Source organism: Gadus morhua, chromosome 23, assembly GCF_902167405.1.
Source record: "Gadus morhua chromosome 23, gadMor3.0, whole genome shotgun sequence".
In the NCBI taxonomy this organism is placed as follows: Eukaryota; Metazoa; Chordata; class Actinopteri; order Gadiformes; family Gadidae; genus Gadus; species Gadus morhua.
In genome coordinates, this window is record NC_044070.1 from 13,802,654 (window position 1) to 13,812,726 (window position 10,073).

The window sequence follows — 10,073 nt, forward strand, 5'->3', positions numbered from 1 at the left end:
TAGCCTAGCTCCTGTTAATGCAATTGGGAAACTCTATGAATTACTTTACAACGATTTCTAAATTGTATTTGTGTCCGAAAATTTGCGTATTCAAAACGAGTGCCGTTAACAGCACAAAATAATGTAAGTTTGTCTACAAATAAACAGATAAGAGGAGGCAGCGTGACATGTCTTTCTCCACATTTAATTTTTTTCCAGAATAGATACTTAATAAGACGATTATGTGATTATATGATTACAATAACAATGTTTTATTAATAATAACAGACGCAGCGCATTGACTTTAAATACTACCCATCCAGGCCTTATTGATGTCATTATTTACGAGACAGTGAGAGAGAGACCGAAAGACAGACAGAGAAGGTAGAGAAAAAGAGCTCTCAGCCTTTGTGTGTGGAGCGCAGGCTAGCTTTTATTAAGGGAGCAATATGCTCACCTGGGCTTCACCATCCATCACTCTGGACCGGACAGTGTCTCCTTTCGGCTCTCTGGTGCCTCTCTCCTGTTTTCCTCGGCTCAAGTGAAACCGGCCTGGACCACACAGTTACACACTGCATCATCAACACCGAATGACAATGCAATCAAACCCTCAATACATCGCCTGAAACACACACATACACAAGCAAACACACACACACACACACACACACTAGTGCACACACCCATGTGCGCACGCACGCACACACACACACACACACACACACACACACACACACACACACACACACACACACACACACACACACACACACACACACACACACACACACACACACACACAGGTCAATAGCATTCCAAGGGTGTGAATTATCTTTCGATAACCAGACACCTCTGTCTTTCACAGTTCAGAATCAATGAGCTACAGATCCAGCATTAATAACAACGGTCAAATAATACTATCGACCAGATGTTTCCCTTGACTTCGGTAAGTCAGGGGTGGCCTAGTACATTATTTTCAATAATGGCATGCCCTGACGTGGTTTAATACTTACTTTTTGTGAATGTTCTTTGAGCATAAAATGTTTAACAGCAAATTGAAACTGAAAACGGAATAAAGCTTACTGGAGATTGGCAATGCATTGTCTCGAAATGTAGAGTGGGCTTCAACACTGCTGTTAAGACTGCTCCACTTCAACCAAATATTTACATCAGACTATGAATGGGGTCTAGCAGGAGTAGGACTGACTTCAGAATAGCCTTGGCTCTCAGAGATCACTTTTAATTGACAGTTTTCTGTCTGGTTGACAGTTTTTCTCATTTTTTTTCTTAAACGGCCCTGTCCATGTTCGCATGTGAATGTGTTTCATTCCGTTACAATCTGTCCAATTTGAGTTGCTGCTCTTTAAATGCGCAACGCATTACTGCGCATGCCAATGTTGTTCATCAGAGTATAAAATGAAACCGGTTCTAATGTTGGCCGTTATTACGTTTTACTTTAAAACAAGCCCGAAAAAATACAAGGCGCGCACAGTGACTGAGAGGTCATTGACTGACTAGCGTGACCAGCCGAGTTACACACTCACACACACACACCCTCATGCACGCACACACACACTCATATACGCACACATGCCCAAACGCGTGCACGTTCACACATCCACTTGTCAACACACACACACACACACACACACACACACACACACACACACACACACACACACACACACACACACACACACACACACACACACACACACACACACACACACACACACACACCTTTCTCTCTTCTCTCATTTCTTTTTTCCACTCCCCCCCCTGTCGGTCTCTCCCTCCATCTCCTTCTCTGTCTGTTAGCCTTGCTCTTAGTTTAACTCTGTTCGTCTCTTTAGTTGAAAGGCCCACTGCCAAATCCTTCCCAAACCAATTAGAGTGTGTGTAGGGCCCTCCGGGGCCCCCGCGGTGACAGTGCTGGTCTGGAGTGGCAGGGGGGTGGGGATCGGAGGAAGCAATCACACTCGGCGGTATTGAACAATATCAGAGAGCAGCAACAATAGCAGGCGATAAATCAAGCCCGGGGGCTGTGACCAGGCGTTTGACTGGCTGTATGCTGAGATCTCAAGGACAAACACACTCACAGGAACACACACGCACGTTCACTGCACGCACACAGGCACACACACGCACACACGCCCACACGCACACACACACACACACACACTTGTGGTTACCAGAGCATGCCGTATACAAACATTTAAATACATGGGGTAACTTCTCCATTTACATCTCCCTCGCCCTTCCTTACAGAAAAGCATCAACAAATAGACCTAAATAGCCGCATGCACGGAGAACAGAAACACACTCACACACCAGACACGCTGTAGGCGAGTCATGTCTGGGCGGACCTATAGCCTAACGACTTTGTCATCGATGGGGGAATAAGCAACATAAGATCTGAATGGGGTTGGTTCATTAGGTGGGCTCCTAAGGCAGTTGCTATTAAGCACTGTGTGCGGATAGAGGGAGAGCGGGAAGAGAAAGGAGGGGGATGGAAGAGGGAGGGAGAGGAGCGATAGGGTGGAGAGGGAGAAGAGGGAGGATAGGGAGAGGGGGCGAGGAGAAGAAGAGGGAGAGGTAGAGGGGGAGGTAGAGGGAGAGTAAAGGGAGATGGGGAGGGGAGAGGAAGAGGTAGAGGTAGAGGACAATGGATAGGTAGAAGAGAGAAATAAAGGAGAGAGAGGGAGACGGATGGGTAGGGAGGGAGGACAGCGAGCGGAGGGAGAGCGAGAGCCAGGAGGGAGATGCAGAGGAGAAGGAGAAGCGTAGGGAGAGGGAGAGGAGGGAGAGATGGAGAGGAGAGGGAGGCGAGGGAGACGAAAATGAGAGAGGGAAAGGAAGAGAGGAGGGAGCATCGGTCTCCCGCCCTGGACCAGAGGGAGCCCAGTGCCAGCTCAGATCCATCACTCAAGCGCCCGGCCAGCTCATTAGCCCTGACAGAACACAAGCTTAGTCCGAGGGATAGTGGTGTGGGGGGGCTGGACGTGTGTGTGTGTGTGTGTGTGTGTGTGTGTGTGTGTGTGTGTGTGTGTGTGTGTGTGTGTGTGTGTGTGTGTGTGTGTGTGTGTGTGCGTGTGTGCGTGTGTGTGTGTGTGTGTGTGTGTTCGTGCGTGTGTAAAAGAGGATCACAAGTTTCCACGCAGCGCCGCCGGAGATCGTGGGGCTGCGGCTGCCGTCGCCGTGACGATCGGGGAGATGAGATGTTGTCTCGGACGTCTCCTCGTCTCGGTCTCAATCGCCGTCTGACGCCGCACGCCGCTGCTGTCACGGGAGTTAATTGCTTACATCGATGTGTGTGTGTAGCTGTATATGTGTGTATCTGTGTGTGTGTAGGTGCGTGAATGTGTGTGTGTGTGTGTGTGTTGGTGTGTTAAGGTGCGTGAATGTGTGTGTGTGTGTGTGTGTGTGTGTGTAAAGGTGTGTGGGTGTTTGGTTGGTTGTGTAGGTGAGTCGGTGTGTGTGTGTGTGTGTGTGTTTAGGTGTGTGTGTCTGTGTGTGTGTGTGTGTGTGTGTGTGTTCAGCAGCGTTGATGTCAGCTTGAAGCTGAAGAAAAGTGTTTATGAGTGCAATGAAGGCAATTCCCCACCTGAGGGTGTATACACACATGTACGCCTACCTCAATCTGTATTCATGGTACACTTTACTCAGTGCTATTTAAATGCATTATACATTATGGAGATATACTTCTACGTCTACATTTATTTATTTATATTTTTTCATATATTTGTTTATATATATTTTCTTATGTATTTATTTATCAATAACAATTCCCCAGCTTTACTAGGCCTTTGGCAGTGGAGTAAAGATGAGGGCGGGGGTGTGAGAGTTTAAGCTGTCAGCCCTAAGGTAGGATTTCACAATGGCTTTTCTCTCACAAACACTTGTGTTTGTGAGTGTGAAATGCAAACACATACAGCCTACGCTTATAAAGTAGAAGGGAAACAAAATAGGGGAACCTAACCCTTGTGGTCAGACTACTGGTGTTTGTGGTCCACCTTCTACGTTGGTATGATGCTCATATCCACGACGGCTACAGGTGGTTCGCGCTGACAGTTCAGTCTATTGACGTTGCTCTCTCACATTGTATTATATTATTATATTGAGTTGATTTTATTTTGGAGAACTAAATAGTTGAACATGTTAATGAAAAAACATGCTGGGACACAGGCTTAACTTAACTGCTTGGTCGAACCATGGTTGGATTCAGATTGTCCTTCGAGAGCTATTCCCCTGGCGCTTCCTGCAAAAATCTCCAGATTTCTTCCTTGACCTCCATTGTGCTGATTGTCAAGGTTCCTATAGTCAAGCTGCCCAGGAGCTCGATACATCAATGTATCCTATCCGTCAGGGTTTTAGCCATTCATCAACGACCTCAAAATATCACACTCAAATAAAAGGCCTAGAAACACCTTAACTTACCTACAGCACTTTTGCGATAAAAATAGTGACACGTCGCCCAGTTTTATCAAACAGGAACATAAAAAAACGGTCTTGGACCACTGTTCATCGCATACTTAACAATGCAGCCATCTTCATTTCATGCAAGAAGCCTCCCATCTCCCTTACCGTTAATCAGAAGGCACTTCCCTGAAATGTGATCTAAAAAAGGCTTTGCATAAAAGTCTATAGGAGACTGCTTAATGGAAAACGCCGGTGCTTTAAGCACAACCATATAGCTTGACACTACAAGCACACGTTGATTGTTTGGCGACAGCAAAACAGGTGACTGATACGTCCAGCGGAGGCACGGCAGCTAGGGGGCCTCATGCCTGATTGGAATGACTATAGCTCGAATAACGCTCCCATGAATACGCTCTGGGATATAGTTTTCATATGTGCTCGGTGGGCTTTAATGTGTTTTCTTAACCGACTCTTAAACATTTCCAAAGCCTTCATCATTTTGGAATGTCACCGAAGTGTTCCGCCCGCGGAATCCCAGTTTAATCTCAGCGGCCCGGGCGGGCGACCATCTCCCACTCTGGCATTGATTTATGCCCCGTTTGATGCGAGCCAAATGATGGCGCGAGGACGGTCAAACGCTGGGCGGATATCGGCAACAGGTAAAGATAATGATAACCGTTGCGATTAGAATGCAGGCAACCCATCCCCCCACTTCCCCCCCTCCCCCTTCCAGCGAGGGCCACCATTGCACATTCAATCAACCGCTCGATTGGCAAGAGTGTGATATCACCGATCTCCTCGCACATCGCGGGGGGGCCTTAATGAAATACTTCTCTCTCTCTCTCTCCCCGCTGCTGTCGCTCTGTCTCTCTCCATCACACGCATGTTTCATCTAGAGCGATCTGTAATGGTTCGGAGAGGGGGGGGGGGGGGAAGGGAAAATATGCATAATTATGTGCTCAAATATTAATCTGCGCCGCGAGAGACAGAGCAATGACTCATCAACGCAACGGTTTGTCCGTCGTTTTGCATTTTTCCCCGACACAAGGGCCCCTCCTCCTTCAGCGCAGCCCCGCCTGATTACAAAGACGAATCAATGAGAGCTGGGCGTTTAGGAGACAACCTCAACGGCCTCTGGGTGGACGGGTTACATGTGGGCGTCTTGTAACGATCAACCATTGCATTGCTGACCTCAATCTGGCAACCCTGGCTGCAGTGTGCTGCAGCCAGGGTTGCCAGATTGGGCAGGAAATCTGGCCCAATCTGGCAACACTGCCTGGAAGAGAATGGAGAAGGGTTGAACGTCTATCTCACTTCTCAATCAATGCTGCCATTGTGAAAGATCGAGTTATGTTGCTTATTGTTTGGGTAGCTGCTTGTATGTATCTGTGATCATCCAAATGGGGGATGACTGTAAAAAAGCCAAAAAAGAAAAGCAAAATGATCGGAGTAAAGCTGAGCCTGATGACTTCTGGGCATGCAGAGTTAAATATGTGTGTCTTTCTTGCGTGAATAGGTGAGGCTTGATTTAAGATGTATCTCACGCACCTCAGCTTTTCTCTTAATGCCAAAGTTGTGCACTTTAGGAGTCTTGTTCTTGTATCATATTCATTCATGCATAACAAAACAACTGTTTCCTTAAATGCAATGAGTGTGTGTGTGTGCGTGTGTGTGTGTTCTTTTCATACAAAACATATGCAAATAAAGAGAGCAATTATCAACATTGAGGCTGATGGGCCTAATAACGAATAATAAATGACTTTTCTTGTTAAAATAAAGTCAATAGTCAACAGTTTTGTCTTAGAAAACAAAGTCAAATGTTGGCTTATTATATAGCCGACATAAGCTGTGCACCAATATGAATATAAACAGACTATGATTGTTACCCAAGCGCTGGTACCCTCACTGTGACCGTGTGTCTTCAGGCACAACCCTGGCCTTTTCACTTAGCGTCTGGTGGAATGTACAACGCAGTCACTTAACTCATAAATAAGGGCTGCCGGGGGTACTTTACTCTCTTGTTGTGTCCAAATCAATATTTATAGCAGCCCGAGCTGTGGTTGTCACTGAATTAGCATTACAGCGTTGGCCGTGGAAACACAGAGGGCCGAGGGTTCCAGCTGGCCCGTCTGATAGGTGAGCAGCTTCCTGTGTTGCGAGTGAATGGGATTACTACAAATAGATCATCGACTCGGCCATTAGTGGCAGACCAAGGGTGACACAAACACACCTTAGTCATGCTCCACGAATTAAGAGTCTCCATTAAAAACACCTGCGTGTCGGCTCTCTCTCTCTCTCTCTCTCTCTCTCTCTCTCTCTCTCTCTCTCTCTCTCTCTCTCATAAGTCACTGGCCAGCCATGGTCTTGAATACCTTCCACACGCACAAACACACCACAAACATGTCAAACAAACACACATACACGCCAAACAAACACACAAACATGCCCCACACACACACACACACACACACACACACACACACACACACACACACACACACACACACACACACGTGCATTTATTTTTTTGTCCAGGCCAGCTTGCCCTGCCATTTACCTCGTCCCACACACACATGCATACACATGTGCGTTGACCGATCAGTGTATAGACAGACCCAGGTGCTTCTTCTTTTGCTCTAGCGTATAATTGGACCGAAGAGAAAGCCATAAATCTTATCGGAAAGCTATGCCTATGTAACACGGTCGAAATGAACTCAAGTTGCACCAAGAAGAAAGAAACAACCCAAGAAGATGGACACGCCCACTCGATTGTAGGAATTTGCGTTTTTTACCTATGGTGTTGCTGCAGGCTACGCCGCTGGAGCTAATTCTGGTGGATAGAAAGAAGGCTTTAGTCCCAAGGTGGTGATCTTGGGAGGAAGCAAAGCAAAATGATTTGCCAGGATGAGAGTCAACCTGCACAGTCGGTAACACGAGTCTGGTTTTCTACCTTGTCACTGGTACACAAAAGTAGCCCACCCGTCACAAGTGTGTGTAACCAAGAGAGAGAGCGAGTCATGCAATGCGGACCCATTCACAATGGCCATCCTAATTCCTCCTTCCAGTGTTTCCGGACGTGTTTTTGCCATTTAGGATGTTCAAGAACTCTGCCCCCCCACTGGAGTCCGTTTGTTACACAGTTCCGGTGTGGATGGCCAATATCAATTCAAAGCTGCAAACTAATGTTTTCACCCCCCTCCTGTGCCAAGTTGGCCATGTGATGTGCACTCAGGGGGTTGGATGTTCTACTATAGAGGAGGGCCGGCGGGGGGGGGGGGGGGGAACATTGGGAGAGGAAGAAGAAGAATGACGGTGGGGAACATTGGGACAACCGAAGAAGGTTAAATGGGAGGGCAGGGATGGACTTCCGTCCATCCCTGCCCTCCCATTTAACATTCTTCGCATTGCTGCTGCCAACAGGAGACAGAGGTCCAGTCCATCACCGGGCGATGAGGGAAGGCTCTGGTGCTGCAGCCCCCAGCAGGCCCAGGTCAGAGACCAACGGCAGAGCTTCTCATCTGTTGCTCCACACCTCCAGGGGGGTAGAGCAGGGTAAGGCTGCAACAGGTGCAAGGAGTATCATCGACTTGTTTTGGACAGCATGTCCAAAACAAGCATGTCCAAAACAAGACCGACCGGTGAGAGGCCAAGATCTGTCTCTCACCGGTCGTGTTTCACTAGACAGACAGGCAGAGAGACACCCAGTTAGATGTACCTGTAAACAGACAGACGGACAGACAAGCAGATAGATAAGCAGACAAGACGAGAGACATACAGACAGACAGACGGAGAGAAATACAGACAGACAGACGGAGAGAAATACAGACAGACAGACAGACAGACACAGAGACATACAGACAGACAGACGGAGAGAAATACAGACAGACAGACACAGAGACATACAGACAGAGAGACAAGCAAAAGTAGACATACCGATAAAAAAAGATTAATAAACAGACAGAATGAGACAGACAGACAGACAGACAGACAGACAGACAGACAGACAGACAGACAGACAGACAGACAGACAGACAGACAGACAAACAGACAGACAGTGGACAGAAGGATGTCTTTCAGCCAGGCCAAACTAGCCGATGATTTGGCCATTAATCACGCAGACACACACCTGTCACACTCAGAGCACAGACTCATCAAATGTTCCCAAGCCCTTTTCAAGGGACAGGCCAATGAATACGTTACCCAGAATCTTCTAATGAATTTCCTGAATTACAAAAGGTACTGCCTCGGCACAAACGTGTGGAAACATAGTCAAGACATTAACTGGTTTACAATTTGAAGTAGTTGAGTTGTGAAATACAAAGCTATGATACAATACTGGATTATACAATACTGGATTATACAATCAGTTTTATGCATTGTTGGTAATATTATGTTAAAAGTATTAGTAATAGTAGTAGACTCTAAACGCTTAGAATATCAGCATGGGGACAATTTAATTGTGAGTTGGAGAAATGATTTAATTGAATGAGTGGCATTTATCAGTTTGAATCGGGAAAAATGCCGGTAAAGTTACTACGTAATTTCAGAAGAATGAAAACACTATTCACAATGTATTTTTTGTCATTGCATAACAGACACGAAGCAATGCAAATCTACAACATATATACACATAAATATATACATACTTATATACGTTTTAGATTTTATATTCTCAACAAGGGAATTCTCCTCTCCTCTCCCACTAGCCCAGTGTCAAATCAAAGTGAAACCAAACAAATCGCAGCCCATTCCCCCCAACCCGACCAAGGCTTTTCTCTCCACGTCCCCATTGTGGTGGCTGAGTTATGAAGTCTTTCTCTCACATGCAGTAACTATTACCTTCCCCGCCAGCCCAGCAGTACACCTACAGCCCCCCCCCCATCCCCCAAAACCAGCCCTCTAGAAAAATACACTCTGATAGAAAGGACATCATCGCTTTAAATGTTGGCCATAAAGAACCAATGAGGAAAGGTGCACAGGAAGTTGATATGAGGGGGGGGGGGGGGGGGGGGGGGGGGGGGGGGGGGGGGGTTTGAGGGAGGGAAGCATGAAATAATGGACAGAGGGGAAAGAGAGAGGGAGAGCAAGAGTGAGTGGGAGAGAGAGAGAGAGAGAGAGCAAGAGAGAGCGAGAGAGAGAGAGCGAGAGCGAGAGCGAGAGCGAGGGAGAGAGAGAGAGAGAGAGAGAGAGAGAGAGAGAGAGAGAGCCATGGAGTAATAGTCTGGAGGTCTGGAGGAAAATGAAATGACTGCCTAAAAGAGCGAGAGGGAACTAGAGAGAGATCGAGAGAGAGAGAAAGACAGAGAGAGAGAGAGAGAGAGTCAAATAGAAATGGGAATAGGCGCTAGATGCAATGAAAGAGAAAGAGGCTAAGGAGAATGGTGGCGATAAATAAGGAAGTAGGTGGGTTGGAGGGGGGAGGGGGGGGTAGGATGGATGGCCCCTTCATAAGCAGACGTCTGCTGGTCGTCTGGATTTCAAATTGGCCCGCTGGTCGGCCTGAGTGATGTGCGCGCGACATTTATTTGAGCCTCAGGGACCGGGTATAAACTGTCAGCAGAGGAGAGCAGAAGTTGGGAGAGAGAGAAGAGGGGAGAGGAGGAGGAGAGAAGGGGGAGAGGAGAATGAGGAGGAGAGGAGAGGGGTGGAGGAGGAGGAGAGGAGGAGGAGAGGAG